Source organism: Nelumbo lutea, chromosome 3 (assembly GCF_056320005.1).
Source record: "Nelumbo lutea isolate HS-2025 chromosome 3, American lotus-T2T, whole genome shotgun sequence".
NCBI classification, from domain to species: domain Eukaryota; kingdom Viridiplantae; phylum Streptophyta; class Magnoliopsida; order Proteales; family Nelumbonaceae; genus Nelumbo; species Nelumbo lutea.
Genome location: NC_142686.1, coordinates 71,184,080 through 71,206,802, shown reverse-complemented (window position 1 = coordinate 71,206,802; position 22,723 = coordinate 71,184,080). Strand labels below are relative to the sequence as shown.

The following is a 22,723-nucleotide window of genomic DNA, read 5'->3' as shown; positions in this document are numbered from 1 at the left end:
ATAAATGGTGTTATGTCATCACCAAATCAGTATTTATCTCATCATGCTGATTCACAAGTATAGGTATTGATAAAAATTGGTCTTGACTTATGTGTACGCTAATCATTGGAGGAAGCTTTATTTTAATGTTTCCGTTCCATTGATATGACACCTAGTTATCAACAAATCTTAAAAAAACATTTACCAATCACTTTTTTCGGTTTTAAAAATAAATCACATACAAACATTTTTTTAATAAACGAAAGCTTTGCCAAACATATACATTATTGATGGTGGGGTACTCACAACTGCTCATATAAGCATTCTCATATTCCTATCAGATGTAATATGGGAAAGCTGACAAAACCCACAGGGAGAAAGAGAGCTGTTTAGATAGGTATCAACAAGAAACAAAATCATGATTTAATTTTCTGATTAATCAATAGGTTGCCATGAAATTCCTAAACTATATCATAATTGATTTCATTCTCTTGATAAATAAATGAATAATTTATCAAATATATTGAGTTGTCTTGGAGCTTCAATAATGGGTAGAAATAATAGGCAATTGCCCAAAGTATGAATATTCAGTTCTTTGAAGCCCACAAAGATAAGCGCACGAACAGTAATGCCAGAGTAGCTGATTTGTATATGGTAGAGCTGGGAATTCCATAGATTCCCTTCCCGAAGAGACCTTTCAAGAATGGCAAGAAAGAAAGCACCACCCATATGCTGCAAATGCTCCTAGCCCATACCCAGTTGGCCCATTAATATTGAGCCATGACTGCACCCTTAACAAACCAATTGCAAGTGCAGTCATGGGCACCAACAAAAGGGCCGTGCCGGGTACGAAGATCAATGACTCGTCAAAGGTAAACATACCAGCACCGATGGTTGTGTCACTATCGTCAGGGGTACCCTGGTCTTTACGCGTAATTTCGAAGGCGGTCTCCAATAACCCTAAGAGCTTCAAAATGACAGTTAAGCAACCAAATAGGCATGCAGTTGCAGATGTTATCGTAGCCATTGTCTGATTGTTCCACCAAGCACGGATGGTCAGGCCACAGCGGAGGAACTCGGATAGAGTGTAGAGGTTGAAGGTGATAAAAAGAGAGACAGGGAGAAAAATTGTTGCTTCAGAGACCTGCATTCATGTAATAGTTTTCAATGATACGTGTATAGGAATTTCAATTACTCTTGGAGATGTTAGAATCTGTTTGATGATGGCTAAAGTTGTGAAAATGTTTTATTGCTTTTCCTTTTTTGATAAATAAGGGTGGTTTATTAGAACACCCCCTATAGTTTTAATTTATAGATTTACTTAAACCTATCCTATACTTTTCATTTTTACTAAAACACATCTTATAGTTTGCAACCTATTTATTTAATCAACCTTTAATTAAAAGGTATTTGTTTTGTCATCTAAAAATAGTAACTGAGTGAAAATGCTCATGAACATGGGCCTATGATTATTTATTCTAAAATCACCCTTTAACACTTCTTCATACAAAATGAAAAACCAAAAAGAGCCAAATAGGGTAGTTTCTTGTGTCTTATTAGGGGTAAAATGGTATTTTTATTTATTTTTAATTAAACTTATTTAATTAAAAATTAAAGTGAAAATTGTCATTTCTATAGTTACTTAATGAAAAGATTGATTAAGTAAATTGATTGCAAACTAAAAGGGGTGTTTAAGTAAAATGCAAACTATAAGGTAGATTTTAGTAAATATCTGAAACATAGGGGTGTTTTAATAAACTACCTGATAAATAAAAATAAAATAATTATTTAACAAAATATTGTAAGGCATTATAATCAACCCAACTTCAGCTTAAAGCCTTCAGCCATTAATTAAATAGCTTGCAACAACCTAATAATTAAGTAATCCACTAAAAAACAAAGCAATAAAGCATTCAGTCCAGCCATTTCAGTAATATATCAAATGGCCTCTTCATCAACTTATTGTCAGAATGGGACCGGTTGTACCAGAGCGGGTGAGTCCAAAGTCCGATCCATTTTTTAGTCTGGATCTTAGGAAATTAGTGTATAGTTGAAATCAGATGGTTGATTGGTTGAGTAGTAGTATACAGAATTGGAAAGTAAAAGAGCTTATATATATATATATATATACCGTGGGCAGGAATCGTTTGTTGGCGAAGATAGCATAGGAGGGCAGAAGTGCGTAGCATAGCTCAGGGACAGAGCGAATAGGCCACAAGTTTAAGTAGAGATAAATCTAGACGTTGCCGAAACATGAGTCTTGTCGTTCTGAAGGGGAGAATGGGATTATAGTTGTTGTAGAGAAGCTCGAAAAGACCGGTGGCCCATATCTTCTTCTGAGTCATGCATGCGGGCCCACCGGAGGGTGCTCTGCCGAGGAATGCAGGTGGGTCCGGCGTCATGTAGACTGAGTTCCAACCATTTGAATGGATTTTCAGTCCAGTGAGGACGTCTTCAGTTGCGGAACCGTATACCCAACCTACCTGCATAAAACAGAAACAAAAGAGAGGACCACCGTTACGTTCACTTTAATTTTCAGTCTGTCTAGTGTCTAGTGAGGATGTCTTGAGCTAGTCTGGTTTATTTGGCACTTTGGCGTGCCGTTGGTTCACCTTTGTGCCCCAGTAGGTGTCACGCTCATACCCACAACTAGCAGCTTGAATTGCTGCCTCAAGTGTGGTCGAATCATCGAGTGCTGGAGGTGGAGGATCATCCATCTTTTCTTTGTCGACCCCCGCCAGTATCTCAGATGCCGACTTCATGAATTCCACTGAATTCCCAAAGTTTGCCTTGAGCGATTTCCCTACCAAAACGATTGAAATGTCCAAATTAATAATGGTTTTCACACATGAAAACGGGATGTGGGAGGGCTTCTTTTCTACCATTCAATAATAGACGACTAAGCTTTCTTCCTAGATTAATGTCTGCTTCATCTGGTGATAGTCCATATATTACTTTTCGTCTATGAAAGCATCCTGTTCCACCATAGATGGGTCCTTGGATTCCTGCTATTCCATGCCCAAGAAAGAAATTGCATGCATGCATGTCACAAAGCATATATATAACAATGTATTTAGAGAGCAATTTCCGGCAAGAAATCAATTAAGTAATGAGAAATTAACAAATGCGTTTTCAGCTGATCGAGCTTGTTGTTATGTTAGTTCAGGTAAGGAAAGGTTGAAGTCGAAATTTGATTAGTCACTTCTTGTAAGACTACGAGTTGATTTCCAAATGGGTCATCCTTTAAGCTACCATAGAACACCTGCGGAAACTGAACGTATGCACTTTCTTTTTCTTGTTGGAAACCGAACAGTAGGCAGATTGCATGAAGAACAGTCTTGGGGTCGGTGGCGAACATGTCAAAGTCGACGTTCAGCATGAAAGGGGAGTTCGTCATATGACCTACAAACGATCTACCAGGTAAGGGCCACCTATATATATATATAATTTACTACAGAATTTGATGACCACAGAAGAACATATATAATTGGATTTACCTTCACTATGCTCGGATGGTTTCTGCGATCTATTTTAGAGAAAGCTGCAAATTCCCCTGCTAGATCACATGGAATGGGGCTTTGAACTACCTCTTCAATTCTTTGCCTAAGTTGTTCATATTCAATCTACACACATGAAGATAAAAACCACGTTAATTTGTTCTCTTAAGGGAAGTTATTAACAGACAGCCCTTTTTTTCCTTTCGCTTATCCCATTTGACTCCTTTATACACACGTTGGCTGAAATTAAAGATGCAAGTGCAACATCATTAGCCAGGTTTGCCAACAACCTGAAAATGTTTTCTATTTGATTGAAAATCGGGTTAATGGATCAAAGTTAGAAAAGTATAAACCAGCAGATTTTGGAGCGACTGGATCTCCTGCACACAACTCTACCCACACCTACGCCCGCTAGGCACCACAGCCATGTGTGGCAGAAATGTCTTGTGTGTAGGTGTGGTAATAATTCTTGTGCGTAGAAGACCCGATAGAGATTTTTGACCCAACCAACCCGACCTAAAACGATTCCACTTGAACCTTGATTGAAAGATTACTCTTAGCACTTAGCAGTATCCATGCAGAGGACGCAACCTTGGTCGACTCAAAAGGATGATAATCATCATTTAGAATAAAAAAATCAAATAAAAACAGAATCCAAAAAAAAAAAAAAACTTAATCAAAACATTTGTTGGTAAAATAGGGTCATTGTAATTTTGGAGGAAAAGTTCTAAGGTGCGTCTGAAGATACTGTCTTTAGAACGTTATTTGCTCTCACTCAGTTTCACTGAGTTTGTTGTTGGGTTATAGGCAAATTCGTTTCCAGAAAGACACTATCTTTCTGTGAGACTGTAGCAGACCAGACTGAGAGACAGAAAGTGAATTTTGAAATTGTATGTTTTTGGAGTCTGATTCATGTTCCTTACATGGTTTATGAAAAGGTATGAAGAAAATGTAGGTACTGGTTTAGAGAAGACATCTTGAACAATCACATTGTAACTGTTTAAAAAGTAGTTAACAGTTAATGACTGTTAACTTTGAATTATGCCTCTTGATTACACCCGATTGAATCGTGACCGTTGATCTCATCAACGATGATCAACGGTCAATATCGCACCAAAACCAAAGCCGCCTTTCGCGAGCCACGCAGGTGCGAGCAAAGTGCGTGTCTAAAGCGCCTCATTGCATCGCACACGCGTGCATGCACGTTGCATGGTATCAAATTCCCACTCTCCTCTACTATTTCTAAGGAGTGTAAATCAACTCCTATTAAAATACTGGAAACAAAGCTTGTAACTTTCCAATGTGGGACGAGTTTAAAACTATGTTTTGCAAGAGAAAAGCTAATTTTTCAATCAAGTGTGTAGGTGCAATTTCTCATGTAATTGACCAATCAAACCCATTGAATTTGATCTCTTATGAGATTAAAATCCAACATTCATGGTGCTGCTGTGTGAAATGGTGATACACACATACCTTCATCCTCTTCCAATCGACCCCAAAATCTGATGAAAGATCAACCGGTGATGCCTCAGGCTTGCCGGAAAAATATACAGAAGGGGCTCGTACTCGAATGTCATACTTCTTACAGAAAGGAACCCAGAGCTTGGCAAACTTAGATGCTTCAACATGAACAAAGAAGATGAGAGGAGACGCACCATCATATAGCAGGCAAGCTTGTTAGCTGGGTAATCGAGGGCCAACAAGGAGAGTACAGTGTTTATAGTGATGCCCGTCAGTATGCAGAAATTTGGTGAGACCACACAACCCTGTACCGTCGTCATATGGCTGTAATCATTATATTGTGTTGGTAGATTGTAGGTAGGAAAAGTGAGTAAGAAATCCGTAGTGCATCATTATATTGTGTTGGTAAGCATGTCATCATGATACATCATCAATTCTCAAAATTCAAAAAATTTGATTTACAAAAACTTCTTTCAAAATCCAACGAAGATGAATACCTGCACAAAGGATGAAAACAATAATAAATAAATTTGCATCAAAACCATAAAAAAGCTATCAAAAGTTAACAATAAAAGGGCATAAATAAACTATCAAAGCACATGTTTAAGTAAAATGGTGCCAACACCCAAATAACAAGATGATAAATTGTTCAGATTTCAATGCCTCCAACAAATATGGTATAAAGACCTGAATAAGGAATGAAAAAGAATTATACTTTCAGATTTTGCAAGGAGATAGAGAATAAAAAAGCTATAGAATATTATTAAAACCAAAAGATAGTGAAAAATGATATGAACCAATACCACTGTTTAACCAAAAGATACTACAAAGATATTCGTACATGAATGGGTATTCAATTAAAAACTTAAATGAACTACAATGTTACAATACAATTTCCAGCCAAAACAATTAAAATTTCTTACTTGTAATAATTAGAAAAAGAAGTCCTATCATTTATTACAATTACTTGCTTTATTTATAATTAATTATTCAGTACTGCTGACAAAATAACGAATTAACTCAAGGGACAAACACAAGAATATTCCTTGTATGGTATAAATTCTCCTCCAATGATCCTGCACTTACATGGCCGGAATGGGTTCTCATTAGAAATTGATTGTCTTGTTTATCTGAATCAAGATTCCCATATTTATCCAAATAAAAAACAGGTTCATATACATTAAAAATTTCATTATCACCTATTTTCTATATTTTTTCTGTTGTTGATCCATAAATGTGCAGTGCTCTTCCACATTTTGTTCTCTACTTTAGTGAAATTGTGCAGCTTGTTCGTCTAGGAGATGAAATCGAAGAAGTGAAATTGTGCAATTCCGGTTCACTTTTGCAACCCGCTCACTGAAATAAGACAAACTACCAACAACAGTAAACCAGAATCTGTATTCAAATTATTTGCAGTTGCATACTTCTACACCATAATGAAGTCCACAATAATTTGGTGCCGAGGTATAAAATGGAACCAGACAACCAACTCGAGGAGAAGAAAGCAAAGAAAAATAAAATGTAAAAGCTCAGTTTGGAAAGAGTACAAATACAAATATGTGCAGTGTGAATACATAAAAAATTATACAAAATACAAGGTTTTGCTCTCTATGTATTTGTATTTGTACTCCTTCCAAACTGAGCCAAAGAATCAATCTTTTGGCACAATAATTGCCACCCCAGGAAGATAACATGTCCATTTCAATTTTCAAATAAGCAATCATTTCCCTTGAAGTATTTTTTATTTCTGGATTTGGTCCAAGACATCAAATTCTCCCTGCAATAAACTTTGCATTTATTCTGCTATTAAAATTCTCTTAAATGATTTATGAATGGCCATCGGAAAAACCAGTTACGATTTCTTGCCACTTGCAAAGCCAAATTGCATTTTATTATTGCAAAGAATGTGATATAATTACAAGGATTACAATATTACATTACATTAGATATGAAAAAACATTTTAACTCAGGTCAAACTTGGATAGGAGAAACAAATGTTTGGTATTTCGCTGTTTTTTGATACACAAATGCTCCGTTCTTGAGCCCTGTATATATCACCACCATGCTTTTCTGTCAGCTGTACTAGGATTTATGAAGATCCAATAAACCAGGACTACCTACTGCTTACTGCTTTGCTGGTGTTTGAAAAGGATCAATCCAACATTGATCCTCCTCCACTGCCTTCTTCCATCTATTTTTAAAGATCTCCAATTCAATGTAGGACTGTCTCCTCACTTATATAAACAAGAATAACAACATTTCCTATGAGAAAACCCACAAAGCCACTATCACAGAAAGTGTTTGAGAAACACGTGGAAAACATGGGACTCCGGCTTGTACCTGATTGGACCTAAGTGCAAGTGGGAGCTGTTAGACAGTTTTTTATGCCATTAGCTTCAATCAAGATGATGTATTTTATGAATTTATTGTAAATGAATAATAGTGCATATTTGATTCATGTTCCCTTGGTATGTTTCTGTGTAATACCCTTAAACTGGACACTTAATGAGACTCGTGTTAGTTTAGAATGTTCACAGCCAGTGGGTCGGTCTGGGGAGACCTATCCTGACAAGGTTGACACTGTGGTGCCACCAAGTCGATTGGGGTGGCCTGTCTCATCTGCCACGGTGAGACCCTAGGCACATATAGTGTATGATTAATTGAATCTTTGAACTAGACCAGATTTTCAATATTGCCCTAGACCTTGGAGATTGATGGGCAAAACTGGAAAGTTACACCCGACCCCTAAACTCGATTATGATACTGCACTAGGTGTCGGATTGGGTTGTCTTTGATATACCATTCAGTGAGATCCTTAGTAGGGGTCAAAACCTGGGTATGTTGGGACAGTTTGAGAATTCATCTGAGTGGGTGATCATAGTGACAGGATCAGCCCCTTTGTCGGACAAAGGTAATGATTAGGGATGCACTCTCACTGATGGAAACCAAGATTGCCGGCAGTCGATTTCAATCGTTGAGATTTGTTTTGCAAAATATATTTTATATGAGATATAAAAGTATATATATATTATGGTTTCGAAATGATTTGCAAAAGGTTTTAATTCCCGGGATCCATACAAGAAGAGAGTGCAACATTGTTCCTTGCAGCTGAGGGAGAGGTATTCTTTTGTCGGGCAGTGTGTGACATTATGGGCTGAGAGGTTAAGTGTAAGACCATTGAAGATAATACCTAATGGGATAATCTTGCATCTGCCCACAGTCCCTGGGTGTTATAAGGTGGCTTGGCCCAGGGACCACTTAGGGTAAGTGTTGGGCCCATAACAGTTTATTCGGCCAGGCCTTGTTACAAAGGCTGGGCCGAACCCGTGTGGCTGATGTGTAAATCAATGTTTGGGTCCACGCCATACAAGGAAGCCCAACTAGGCAGCAGTTTGGAAGGCTAAGTTAATACATAACCGTAAATAGGTCTTAAGCCCATTTCGAACTGGGTTAATTTGATTAGTCACTTAAAGGGGCGAATTCTGAGATGGATCAGCTGATAGGATTGGGCCCTGACCCTATCCACTTAGAGAGTCCAAGATCTAAATAAGATTTAGATCTGGAAGCCTCCTAATTAGATTAGGAGATGGCTGATCTGATCTGCAGATAAGATAAGGGTTATCTCTTATCACTTAAAGGGACTTCTAATCCAAATATGATTTGGATCTCCAACTCCTAATGAGATTAGGAGCTGATCCCTTTGAGATTATAAAAGGAGGGGGTGGTAGCATTTAGACATGCAATCCACATTCTTGTCTTCAGAGCTGATATCACAAGAAGAGAGAATTCTACACCCTGTGAATACTCTCTTGTTGCCTCCTTCCTGCAGTCGCCGCCTCCAGCAGTTCGATCTCCAGTTCTTGGGAGAAATCAAGATTTGATCTTGATACTAATCTTTTGGAGAAAAAGATTGGTTGGAGCTGTATTCATAAGCCATCTAGTTGATTTTTGCGAAGGATCAAGTTTTTTTGGAAGAACACTGTTGATTCTGCTCCACCCTGCACTGCGCCATCTTCAGTGGGAGCAGTTTTTGGATCATTCCTTGGGCGTGAACACCTCCATTGGGAGATACTATTTCTCCAGATCAGGTATAATCCCTCCCTACTCGTTTTGGTTCAGATCTGGTTCAGTTCATGGTTCAAAAATGATCCTTGAAAATATGATTTCTAAATAGGAAATTCGATTGCCAGTTGAAGGGAGAAAAATTTTTGAAATTCGCCCCCTTATTCCGCAATCTTTGGGCGTCCATGTGATGGATAACCTATCCCTTCATATATTGGGTGGAAGTAATAACAAATGATTTAAGTTTTATTTGGTTTTATGAAAAATAAGAAAGAAACAAAAAGTTGATATGTAGTTTGCTTCAACTTAAGTTGTCGTGCACTTCATGAAGTTTGTTTGAGCAAAGAATATGTGTGACCATGAACCATTCTTTGTTTGAACAAAGAATTTCGTAGGTGTATTTCTTAACTGCTGAAATATAACCAGAACTCAATTTTTAAGTGCATATGATATTTTGTTGGTGGAAAGAACACCATAGATAAGGCTATATTACATATCAATGGTATAACAACCATATAATAAAATGAGACCAATATATGTAGAAACAAAAACACCATAGATAAGGCTGTATTACACATCAATGGCATAACAATCATATAGTAAGATGAAACCAATATATGTAGACACAAAAACATGCATGGTATTGTGCAATTTGACTAGCACATCACTAAGCACATGAGGAGAATAAATTCAATTCAGTAATTTCTATCTACTTCATGAGAAATTTCAAACCAATACAAGGATATTATCGATTCGAGATGATAATAATAAAATTGAAGATGCATAACAATTGCTTAAAAGAAAATTCCAACCTCTCCCTTATAAAGCTTAAAAGAAACATCACTCATAAAGCACAAAAGTTACTCATCAGAGAGAGAGAGAGAGAGAAGATAAATTCCAACCTCTCTCTCTCTGTTGTTAAATATTGAATCCATAATGTAGATCAGAAAATAATAAAATCAATTCCCTAATTGTACAGGTTTGGTTTGTACATGTCCTACAGGTTTCCTACGTTTCCCTTCCTCTCCCTACCTTTTCCTTTAAATCAAACACAGCCTTAGTTTTTCCAAATTTTCTAAACTTTTGCCTTCTTCACCTTTGACCCTAAACCAGGTATAATTTACTAAGATTACCCAGTGATCCTACATCAATTTGGTATAGAGCATTTTTTGCTAAAACTCCCATGTCAGTCCAACATTTCTTTATTGCTTGGGGTTGGGGGTCAGCATAGTATTCTTGATTGTTGAATAAAATAAGCACAATATGTAAAGGGTTTCCTTTGCCAAAGCAATAAAATATCCACATAACAGATTGAGAGAAAGTAAATAATACTTATCCCCTAACCAATGCAGCTTTCATCTTCCTATCGAACTTGGAAGTTGGGACCAACCTAGCCCTATATATTATTAAGCTAACTCAGGCAAGACAGCCTTCATCAAATACCAAATACTTAACAAAGTTCCCATCTTTTACCCTAATAAGCAAATTTTTTTTTGGGTAATTAGATCCAGTAAGAATTTTTTTTTTTTTGATAAATGGATTTAGTAAGCAAATTAATAACATCAAAGAGTTGCAATACATAACTATGCACACAAACATGTTAGTTGCTGGAATCTAATGGAGAAAGGCCCAATTAAATCATTCCTAACATTCCATTCTTCTACTTCCTTCTCTCTATAAGTAAAAGAAAGGTCAAGAAGAATCCCAACAACAACAAAATGTAGATAACAAGGTCGATGTATATTAAATATTTTTGGGTCCAATATACTTGTTGTGCAAGATGGAATTAAGAATTCAGGCCCAGTTAATATTCCATTCTATTTTGCTGTCCGAATGGTTCATAAATTCTAACAACCAACCAGCATGGTGGGCTAATAGTTGGTTGGGACCTTTGGCTTCTCAGAAAGGGCAATCTCATCAACAGTTTAATTGCATTATTCGGTTAAAGAAAATAATATTTTTCTTTAACAAACAACCTGTACCAAGAAGAAATAAATCTGGAATGATAAAAAACTTTAGCAGCACTTGGTTCTCTAGAAAATAGCACAAGTACGAAGTTCTAGGTTCTGAAAACACCCCAATATGCTAAAGACTGCACAAACTTGTACAGGTATGCTTATTCCATAAACAAGTTTCTTCCTTTTTTTTAATAAAAAATTCTTTTCTTAATCAATAACAGTAATTTCATTAGATATAAATATAAGTGATGTACAGAAATAGGATGACTATGTCTCCCCAATATTTGGAACTTTACAAAAAAAAGAGGCAAAAAGAAACAAATATAACAGCAAAGTCTCCCATTTGTTATCAAAGTCAACCCTTGTTTGGTGTAAATCTATGATGCTGGAATGGTATGATACCTACTTGAGCTTAAATGGTTCGGTTTTAAACCTATGTTATTGTTTCAACCTAAATTTTAAGTTAAAATGGACGGTTTTGTCCCAACTAATGATCTACTCGAGAGTGTTTTTACCTAGACCGGACCAGGATCCCACCCGTTGACAGCCCTTTCTTGAATGGCGGCCAATTTCTAGTCGAGCCACCACTCAAAGCTTGATGAGAAATAATCAGTCACTTATCTAAAGGAATTAAAAGAAAATGGAAGTCCTTTGAGCAAGGGACGTGTCAGATATACTTACATTATTAACAGAAACCGAAAACAATAGTATGGCGCAATTAGTTGGAATGCCCTCCCCAAAAGTAGCAACGCCTCAAACAATCCAAAACTACACATTTAACTAGAGCAAATTAGTAAGCCATACACCCAAAAGAGGACACAGAATGAAGTGGAGAGTTGAGAAGCTTACACGGAAGATTGGACCAGCTTCCTCATAATAAAGCCGTGAGAGCTTGCACAGCTTGCCTGCAAATCGAGCATTCCTCGTGCCTGCCCATAGGAACCAAGGATATTATGGCCACCTCCACAAGTGGCAAACTTATATTCCAAAAGTGTTAAAATCTAGGAATGTAGACATTCTAAAACAAATACATATCTGTGCCACTTCCGAATCCGTATCACTTCTGAGTCTCCTTTCCGCACCCACGCCATTCACCTGTTAAGAATATCTAATTAGAAATAGGTGGAGAAGAAAAGGTTTAAGAGTGCATATAGAATAAATGGGTTGGAGTGGCTCATTTTGGACACCAGCGTATGCGAGGCCATAGCTGGTTGCTACAATAATTCGAACGGTTGAATCAACTCCGCGGATGGAATTTCTTGAAAGCAACAATGCCGGAATATGCCAGTCAAGAGGAGTATTAAAAAAAATTAAGAAGCATTACATGCACAATGACAAGAATAGAGCAAATTAGTAACCCACACACCCACAAGAAACATCTATTCACTTATTTTACGGATTTAAAAGATAAAAGAAGTCAATTAAGTTAGGGATGTGTTGAATATTTACATTGATATCGAAAACCGAAATCAATGATAAGGCGTAGGAGTCAGCAAGCCCATCCCCAAAATTTGCAACACGTCGAGCAATCTAAAACTGCAAATATAACCCAAGTAAATTAGGAACCATTACATCCGCAAGAGAACACCGAATGAACCGAATGTTTGGGAAATTTACATGGAAGAGTTGATCGGCTTCCTTATAATATTGCCACGAGAGGTTGTGCATCTTGCCCGCAAGTCGAGCATTCTTCGTGCCTGCACCCATAACAACCAAGGATATTATTGTCACCTCGACAACCAACAAACATTTTCTTCTAAAAATAACAGAGAAAGAGAAGGTTGATATGTAGTTTGTTTCTACTTAGGCTGTTGTGCATTTAATGAAGTTTGTTTCAACAAGAGAATATGTGTGACCATGATCCATTTTTTCCATTCTCTGTACAACCACTAAATTTCAAAGGAACTAGATTTGTAGGTAAATTTCGTAGGTGCATTTCTTAACTTCTGAAATATAACCAGAACTCAATTTTTGAGTGCATATGATATTTTGTTGGTGGAAAGAACACCATAGATAAGGCTATATTACATATCAATGGCATAACAACCATATAGTAAGATGAGACCAATATATGTAGAAACAAAAACATGCATGCTTTTGTGCAATTTGACTAGAAAATCACTAAGCACATGAGGAGAACAAATTCAATTCAGTAACTTACTGTGTACTTCATGAGAAATTTGAAACGAATAGAAGGATAATATCGATTCGAGATGATAATAATAAAATTGTAGATGCATAACAATTGCTTAAAAGAAAATTCCAACCTCTCCCTTATAATGCTTAAAAGAAAGATCATTCATAAAGCACAAAAGTTACTCATCAGAGAGAGAGAGACATAAGATAAATTTCAACCTCTCTCTCTCTGCATAACAATTGTAGACCATCATTTTTTTAAATATTGAATCCATAATGTAGATCAGAAAATAATAAAATCAATTCCCTAATTGTATAGGACCTACAGGTTTCTTACCTTTTCCTTCAAACCAAACACAGCCTTAGTTTTTCCAAACTTTCTAAACTTTTGCCTTCTTCACCTATGACCCTAAATCAGGTATACTTCACCAAGATTACCCAGTGATCCTACATCAATTCGGTATAGAGCATTTTTTTTTCTAAAACTCCCATGTCAGTCCAACATTTCTTTACTGCTTGGGGTTGGGGGTCAGTATGGTATTCTTGATTGTTGAATAAAATGAGCATAATATGTAAAGGGTGTCCTTCGTCAAAGCAATAAAATACCCACATAGCAGATTGAGAAAGTAATAACACTTATCCCCTAACCAATGCAGTCTTCACCTTCCTATCTAACTTGGAATTTGGAACCAACCTAGCTACCCATATTATTAAGCTGACCCAGGCAGACAGCTTTCACCAAATACTAAATCCTTAACAAAGTTCCCATCTTCTATCTTAATAAGCAAGGTTTTGTTGGGTAATTAGATTTAGTAAACAAATTAATAACATCAAAGAGTTGCGATACAAAACTATGCACACCAACCAGTTAGTTGTTGGAATCTAATGCAGAAAGGCCCAATTAAATAATTCTTAACATTCTGTTCATCTACTCCTGCTCTCTACAAGTAAAATAAAGGTCAAGAAGAATCCCAACGACAAAAAAACGTAGATAGCAAGGTTGATATATATTAAATATTTTTGGGTCCAACATGGAGCCTTTTTTAACTTCTCTATTTATCTACCTTTTCTTGACTTGATCAATTCAGACATTACCACAATCCAGCCAGCAGCAGAAAAACCCACAGATGCCACTAATCTAAGAGGTGTTTGGCAAGTCTTTTTAGGAATATTTTCCAAAAGCTCAAGATCTCAACAGACTGGTGAGCTTTCACAGGTAGATCCTCAAAGACCAAAGAGACTGTTTGGTTGCAAAATTTTAAAGATCTTTTCAAAAGCTAGAAAGACCAAAAGACTATTTGACCCACTTATGCATTTACCTATGCAAAATATTAAAATAGGCCCTACTCACACATTTACCTATACAAAAAACTCAATTGGACATTAAAGGGGTAACTGGGTATGAGGAAAAGTGTGTAAGATACAAGTTCCAAGAACAAATCATATTTAAATCATCAGCGTAACAACAGCTGTAGGGGTTCATCTTTCTGGCAAGATTTAGTTGTAAACCAAGGCACGCCACCCTTCCTAAATATCAAATCCACAGTCAAAAGGCGGAGCTCCTGTACATATTAATTATTGACTCAGTTGAAGGGTCCTCTTTGGGAATTTCCCACAAGAAGAAGAGATGAAAGAGTGTCCATAGACTCAGAGGTCGCAGCAAAATCTACCACCTCCATTTTTAAACATCACAGGACTAAAGACATTCAGGTGCACACACAATTCAGCTTTTAGACTTCTTTTTGTTCTCAGATTTGACACGGTAATGAGCCTAGTTTGAGTTGTGTTTGGGTGATTGGAAATCAATCCTTTTGACACTGTATTGGACCTAGAAAGATTGAGTAAATCTGAAATTGTTGGAAGACCAATTTGTTTGGCATCTAATGAAAGCAGTTTGAAATCAGATCTGTTATCAGATCTCTGTATGATAAAACTTGGACCACAAAACAAATTAAATCCCACCCAAAACTGTTATTAGATCTGTTATCGGATCTCTGAATGACAAATGTTGGACACCAAAACAAATTAAATCCCACCCAAGAAACTAAAAAGACAGATGCACCCATGCATGAAAACCTTTTTAAAAGGTTCACTTGGTAAGAATACATTAGTGCTTGCATGGGTTAAACCAGGATGGATTTCTTACCCTTAAAGATAGCAAAGCTTTACAGGGAGAGTTTCAGACGCACTAGTCAGTACCATCAACAGGAATGTTCATTCCAATTAAAAATTCGAAAAACACACAAATGAGGTATGAATGAAATGGAAAAACAGGATATATTGGGTGGAAGTAATAACAAATGATTTAAGTTTTATTTGGTTTGATGAAAAATAAGATAGAAACAGAAAGTTGATATGTAGTTTGCTTCAACTTAGGCTGTTGTGCACTTCATGAAGTTTGTTTGAACAAGAGAATACGTGTGACCATGAACCATTTTTTCCATTCCCTGTACAACTACTAAATTTCAGAGGCACTAGATTTGTAGGTAAATTTCGTAGGCGTATTTCTTAACTGCTGAAATATAACCAGAACTCAATTTTTAAGTGCATATGATATTTTGTTGGTGGAAAGAACACCATAGATAAGGCTATATTACATATCAATGGCATAACAACCATATAGTAAGATAAGATCAATATATGTAGAAACAAAAACACCATAGATAAGGCTATATTACACATCAATGGCATAACAACCATATAGTAAGATGAAACCAATATATGTAGACACAAAAACGTGCATGGTATTGTGCAATTTGACTAGCAAATCACTAAGCACATGAGGAGAACAAATTCAATTCAGTAACTTCTGTCTACTTCATGAGAAATTTGAAACCAATACAAGGATATTATCGATTCAAGATGATAATAATAAAATTGAAGATGCATAACAATTGCTTAAAAGAAAATTCCAACCTCTCCCTTATAAAGCTTAAAAGAAACATCACTCATAAAGCACAAAAGTTACTCATCAGAGAGAGAGAGAGAGAAGAAAAATTCCAACCTCTCTCTCTCTCTGTTGTTAAATATTGAATCCATAATGTAGATCAGAAAATAATAAAATCAATTCCCTAATTGTACAGGTTTGGTTTGTACATGTCCTACAGGTTTCCTACGTTTCCCTTCCTCTCCCTACCTTTTCCTTCAAACCAAACACAGCCTTAGTTTTTCCAAACTTTATAAACTTTTGCCTTCTTCACCTTTGACCCTAAACCAGGTATAGTTTACTAAGATTACCCAGTGATCCTACATCAATTTGGTATAGAGCATTTTTTTGCTAAAACTCCCATGTCAGTCCAACATTTCTTTATTGCTTGGGGTTGGGGGTCAGCATAGTATTCTTGATTGTTGAATAAAATAAGCACAATATGTAAAGGGTTTCCTTTGCCAAAGCAATAAAATATCCACATAACAGATTGAGAGAAAGTAAATAATACTTATCCCCTATCCAATGCAGCTTTCATTTTCCTATCGAACTTGGAAGTTGGGACCAACCTAGCCCTACATATTATTAAGCTAACTCAGGCAAGACAGCCTTCATCAAATACCAAATACTTAACAAAGTTCCCATCTTCTACCCTAATAAGCAATTTTTTTTTGGGTAATTAGATCCAGTAAGATTTTTTTTTTTTTGATAAATGGATTCAGTAAGCAAATTAATAACATCAAAGAGTTGCAATACATAACTATGCACACAAACATGTTAGTTGCTGGAATCTAATGGAGAAAGGCCCAATTAAATCATTCCTAACATTCCATTCTTCTACTTCCTTCTCTCTATAAGTAAAAGAAAGGTCAAGAAGAATCCCAACATCAACAAAATGTAGATAACAAGGTCGATGTATATTAAATATTTTTGGGTCCAATATACTTGTTGTGCAAGATGGAATTAAGAATTCAGGCCCAGTTAATATTCCATTCTATTTTGCTATCCGAATGGTTCATAAATTCTAACAACCAACCAGCATGGTGGGCTAATAGTTGGTTGGGACCTTTGGCTTCTCAGAAAGGGCAATCTCATCAACAGTTTAATTGCATTATTCGGTTAAAGAAAATAATATTTTTCTTTAACAAACAACCTGCACCAAGAAGAAATAAATCTGGAATGATAAAAACTTTAGCAGCACTTGGTTCTCTAGAAAATAGCACAAGTACGAAGTTCTAGGTTCTGAAAACACTCCAATATGCTAAAGACTGCACAAACTTGTACAGGTATGCTTATTCCATAAACAAGTTTCTTCCTTTTTTTAATAAAAAATTCTTTTCTTAATCAATAACAGTAATTTCATTACATATAAATATAAGTGATGTACATAAATAGGATGACTATGTCTCCCCAATATTTGGAACTTTACAAAAAAAGAGAGGCAAAAAGAAACAAATATAACAGCAAAGTCTCCCATTTGTTATCAAAGTCAACCCTTTTTTGGTGTAAATCTATGATGCTGGAATGGTATGATACCTACTTAGAGATTTCTAGACTACTTAGAGATTGTTACCAAAGTCTCCCATTTGTCACAAAACACTAATTTGAATGTTTAGGTATTTCATTTGTCACAAAACACTAATTTGAATGGTTAGATATTTCATTATTCAGAGGTATCTGTGTGCATGTGTTCTAGTGTGTATGTGTGTGTGTCTGAGAGAGAGAGAGAGAGAGAGAGTATGTGGTGTACTACCATAACATTTAAGAAATAGCAAACTGGATCATTGGCCACCTCTTTTATTCCCCATCCTCCTTTCATAGAAGATCCAGTAGTACCAAGATGGCAAAAGAATGGTATATGGTTTGTCCTATACTTACAGTGTCAGCAAAAAAAAGCAATCAGAATGGTAAGGCACAAGAGTCAGAAACCCCTTTCTGACATGACAATAAACAAAAGCTCACCGAGCTCCTTCTCTTCTAAGCTTGCTCATGGTTTCATGTGGAAAGACTGAAATAGACATATATCCAATAAACAAAAGCTCAGCCATGGAAGCCCCCATTGGTTGCATTGAAAGAACCCTAATGGACTGGACCTCTATATTAAAGTACTTTGAAGACCATAAGTACAAAACTTGAGACATCAGTAGGATGGAAAAATATTTTTGCATCTTTCGATAAGCATGAATACTATAACTGCATATGACTTTCATGGTGTATACTAATCAACCATGAATGTATATCTGGGGACAAGGGTCGTTTATTGAGCTGCTATATTAAATTACTTAATATGTTTTTTTTTTTTTTGACAAGAGGTAACTTTCATTGAGAACCAAAAGGAGGGGGTGTGCATGAGAGAATGTACAAAATCAGAGAGCCCAAAAAGCCAAAAAAAATAGTTTTTACTAAGTTATGGTTAACAGAAAATATTATTAATGATAATTATTAATAAATTTTTGATAATTATTTATTCATTGTCATAAATTACTGGTTATTTTGGCAATTTCTAGTAATTTATTTTCAAATAATTTATGATAATTATTTATTAATATTAATAAATATCAAATATTATTAGGATGATACTAATTAATTATTATTAACAATAATTACAGTAAATTATTAATATTTTCAGATATTATTAAATTGATAATATTTTTATAAATTGTAGAATTTTCATAAATAATTAATAACTACTATTTGCTATTAACATTTTCAAAAATAAATAATTACTATTAATATCAATACTGTTATAAAAAATTAAATAATATCAGATATTATCAAAGGATTATTAATATCATTATCAATATTATTATTAAAAATTATTATCATGAATATTTTTTATAATTTTTATTAATTGTTAATAATTGTTGTTAATTAATAATTATTAATTACTATTTCAATAATTATTATAGAAAATAAAAAAATATTGTAGTAAATAATTTTGAGTGGATATAAAAAAATTCATAAATCAATGTTCATTCTCTATTAATTATCTGAAATATTAATTTTAATATGAATAATCATTATCGAAAATTATCAGATATATTAATGTAATATTAATTATCATTAACTAATTATCTTGATTCAATTGTTGGTCTTTGAATAATATTAATTATCAAAAATGATTAATTTTATTAACCATTTTGGTATTTTTTATATTGATTGACTAATTAAATAATTTGTATAGGTAATTTTCCATAATTTAAAGAAAGTAATATAATGATGGTTTTGTTAATAATATTTTCCTAAAAATTATGGTTAACTGTTCATGTTAATAACATTAGTATTTGCATGAAAAGCTTTTGAAAAGGTTCATCTGGTAAGAATACACTAGTATTTGCATGCGTTAAACCAGGATGGATTTCTTACCCTTGAATATAGCAAAAGCTTTAACAGGGAGAGTTTCAGAATCAGACGCACTAGTCAGTACCATCAACAGGAATGTTCATTCCAATTAAAAATTCAAAAAATACACAAACGCGGTATGAATGAAATGGAAAAACAGGATACATTGGGTGGAAGTAATAACAAATGATTTAAGTTGTATTTGGTGTGATGAAAAATAAGAAAGAAACAGAAAGTTGATATGTAGTTTGTTTCAACTTAGGCTGTGCACTTAATGAAGTTTGTTTGAACAAGAGAATATGTGTGACCATGATCCATTTTTTCCATTTTCTGTACAACTATTAAATTTTAGAGGCACTAGATTTGTAAGTGAATTTCGGAGGTTTATTTCTTAATTGCTGAAATGTAACCAGAACTCAATTTTTAAGTGCATATGATATTTTGTTGGTGGAAAGAACACCATATAGATAAGACTATATTACACATCAATGGCATAACAACGACCAATATATGTAGACACAAAAAACAATGGAAATGTGTTATCACTATACAATGAAGCCCTATCCACCCCTGATTTTCCTAAAGAATCAGCCATATTCAGTTCCCTATAAACCCACCTAAAAGAACAAAATGCTCTTGAGTGTCGTTGAGCAGGCGGGCCAAAACCCAAGGACCCCATTCTTGATTGGTAGCCCATCCTATGGCATTTCTTCAATCACCTTCCACATCCTTAAGCGGTTAAGCCCATAAAAAGAGCTTTGATTTTAGCTTCAACCACGTCTGTAATGCCAATAGGTCCACTATAAGCCCACAATACTGCTCCAGCAGAGTTGGTTAAGAGAAAACCAATCCCTGCCACCCCCTAACATCTGAAATTGTTCTGCAACTTCCAACAAAGTTTAGCAGGAAGTCACAGCTTGGCCTTGGAGATAACTTAGGTGGGAACAAAGGAAAAAACCTAAAATAGAGTAGGACCAGAACTTAACCTCTTTAGAAAAAGATCCCACCCTCGTCGAAGGGGAAATATTGGGAGAAGGACCAGAACTTACCTCGTTATTCAGACAGGCGGCGACCGGCCGGCGAACCTCTCTGCTAAGATGGACTTCGGCTCCGATCCTTTGCTTTATTCATGTGGCGTTAGATGCATTGTCGCCTCTGAATCCCCTGCCTGCGACTCAAGTCGCCTGCATCTTTTGGCTGTGTCGCAGTCCCCCTACTTCGACTCTTGTTATCAGAATGGGTTTCTCGGACCCTTCACTCCAGGCCAAAGCCCCCTATTTCTACTCTTGCTATCAGAATGGGTTCTCGGACCATTCATTCCCGGCCAAAGCCTTCGGTAAAGGAAATCAAGATCGTATCAAATAGAATCCTCTTAACGGTTAAATTGGATAATCGTCGATCTCAAATCGGATCCTGTAAACGTTAATAAACTAAAAAATGACGTTAATATCATATGCCATCACCGAATACAAAGATGTGGAGTGCAAAACGAAAATGAAATAATAGAAATTATAGGCAAATGAAATCTTTTAGTTTCGCCGAGTTGTAACAGAGACACGAACCATTTAGCTTCGAACCATTTAGTTTCGCCGTGTTGTAACAGAGACACGAACCATTTAGTCTCACTCTACTAAAAATCCTTAACCCCAGTACCAATTTCTCAACCCAAAACCATAAACTGCATAAAAAAAAAAATGAATTCAAATTCAACGGTTACGCATTCAAGCTGCAGATCGTATAACAGTACTCACCCGAAGGAAGACTTAAAAATCCTCTACCTCCTCGTCCATGTCCCGATACTATTCAAGCAAACATGCAGCCCTCTCTTCCTCAGTCAAAGACTCTCCAACGGTTTTCAGCTTCCTAGAAGGCAAGTGTCTAATTGTCACTCGCCCGAACTCCCTCCTCATGTTGGGGAAGATGGGGTCACTGTAACTTTGGAGGAGAAGCTCTGAGGCGCGTCTGAAGACAATGTCTTTAGAACATTATTTGCCCCCACTCAGTTTTACTGAGTTTGCTGTTGGGTTATAGGCAAATTCGTTCCCAGGATACAACAAAGCCTTGGGCGAGAATCTGCAACCAACAAAATTGAAGAGTCTCTAAAGAAACCTTTTGTGAGACTATAGCAGACCGGACTGAGAGAGAGAGATAATGAATTTCGAAATTGTGTGTTTTGGAGTCTGATTGATGCTCCTTAAATAATTTGTGAAGAGGTATGAGGAAAAGGTAGGCACTGGTTTAGAGAAGGCACCTTGAACAGTCACAATTTCAACCATTGTGACTGTTTAAAAAGTTGTTAATAGTTGGTGACTGTTAACTTTGAATTATGCCTCTTGATCACACCTGATTGAATCATGACCGTTGATCTCATCAATGGTGATCAACGCACCAAAACCAGAGCCACTCATCGCGAGCCACGCGGGTGCAAGCAAAGTGCGCCTCTAAAGCGCCACACACACACGCGCACACACGTGCGCGTGCGTTGCGCGGTATCGAATCCCCATACTCTCCTCTACTAATTCTAAGGAGTGTAAATCAACTCCTATTGAAATACTAAAAACAATCCTTGTAATTATCCAATGTGGGACAAGTTCAAAACTGGGTTTTTTTTTTTTTTGTAAGAGAAAAATTGATTTTTCAACCAAGTGTGCAGGTGCAATTTCTCATGTAATTGACCAATCAAACCCATTGGATTTAATCTCTTATGAGATTAAAATCCAACAATCCTCCACATTGATTGATCAATTACATAGTTCTCTCTCAATCCAAACTACTATGACACAATTATGTATACAAAAGGTGTTTATCAACTTAAACCTCTTGTTAGTATAGTTATCTCAGAGCCTTATCAAAGTTATTGGTGGTAAGACCTTAAACCAACTACTCTCAAGACAGACCGAAGACACCTATACACATAAAAATGTCCAGTCTCTACAAGAGTTTCAAATTTTGCTCAGCACTGTTATGGCCATGTGCTTCTTTCCTGGTTTCATGAACAATCCCAAGAGCAAACCCAAACCCTCATGAGAAGCGGCACCACTTCTATGTTCACATAGGTGAAGTTCCACAATGTGCTCCGTTATTTGACACATTTCAAAACTTCATTAAGAGTTTATCTCAGCCTCTCATCATAATGGACAACACTGTTTATATTGTGATGGGAAATTTCTCAATGTCAGTGCTAACAGTCACATTGTTGTAACTTGTTGTTACCCATTAAATCCAATACTGATGGCTTTTCAGTTCAGGTTGGGTTACCATTATAGGTGACTAAGTAAAGGGTTTTAATCCCATATCTTTGATTGTCATTCTTACCAATTCTCTTGCTAAACCCTTGGTAAGAGAATCAGCCAAGTTTTTAC

At 35.9% G+C, this 22,723-nt stretch overlaps 1 pseudogene across 1 annotated transcript; it reads right to left on the bottom strand.

Annotated features, from left to right (window-relative positions):
- Positions 1-439: 439 nt before the first annotated feature.
- On the bottom strand, positions 440-21,219 carry LOC148865458 (cellulose synthase-like protein H1; annotated as a pseudogene). Its single transcript, XR_016109113.1, has 14 exons — positions 21,113-21,219; positions 20,924-21,039; positions 20,411-20,774; positions 12,575-12,654; positions 12,407-12,493; positions 11,807-12,215; positions 11,639-11,725; positions 6,137-6,293; positions 4,950-5,434; positions 3,477-3,602; positions 2,862-3,381; positions 2,592-2,782; positions 2,111-2,462; positions 440-1,123 (listed from the first exon to the last, which is right to left on the bottom strand). The product of XR_016109113.1 is annotated as a cellulose synthase-like protein H1 (transcript).
- Between the last annotated feature and the right edge of the window lie 1,504 nt (positions 21,220-22,723).